Source organism: Penaeus monodon, chromosome 15 (genome assembly GCF_015228065.2).
Source record: "Penaeus monodon isolate SGIC_2016 chromosome 15, NSTDA_Pmon_1, whole genome shotgun sequence".
In the NCBI taxonomy this organism is placed as follows: Eukaryota; Metazoa; Arthropoda; class Malacostraca; order Decapoda; family Penaeidae; genus Penaeus; species Penaeus monodon.
In genome coordinates this window covers 43,390,216-43,390,482 of record NC_051400.1, presented here as the reverse complement: position 1 = coordinate 43,390,482, position 267 = coordinate 43,390,216, and the positions used below count along the sequence as shown (strand labels likewise).

General features: G+C 39.0%; 1 protein-coding gene across 1 annotated transcript in view; it reads left to right on the top strand.

Moving 5' to 3' along the window:
* Nucleotides 1-267, top strand: part of LOC119582049 (lachesin-like) — a gene marked incomplete in the record, with an annotated part of 127,463 nt that overhangs the window by 102,531 nt on the left and 24,665 nt on the right.

Sequence of the window (267 nt, the reverse complement as noted above, 5' to 3'; positions counted from 1 at the left end):
TACAGCGAACCGTCGGGTAAAGCCTTTTAATCAAAAACCTTCCTCTACGAATTTTCTGCCATAAAAACAGTCCTCGTTTCTAATCCCTCATCCTTTCACCATGAAATTATTGGTCTCGTGAAAACAACCAATGGCTTTTATTTTTATTAAACGCTGGCTCTAAGATCGTGTCTCGGCGTGATCGGATAGGGGAATTATAATACACATTCTGATATAATGCGGCTGTGAATCTGGGTGTATGAATGACGTTCTTCTATATTTCGAAAT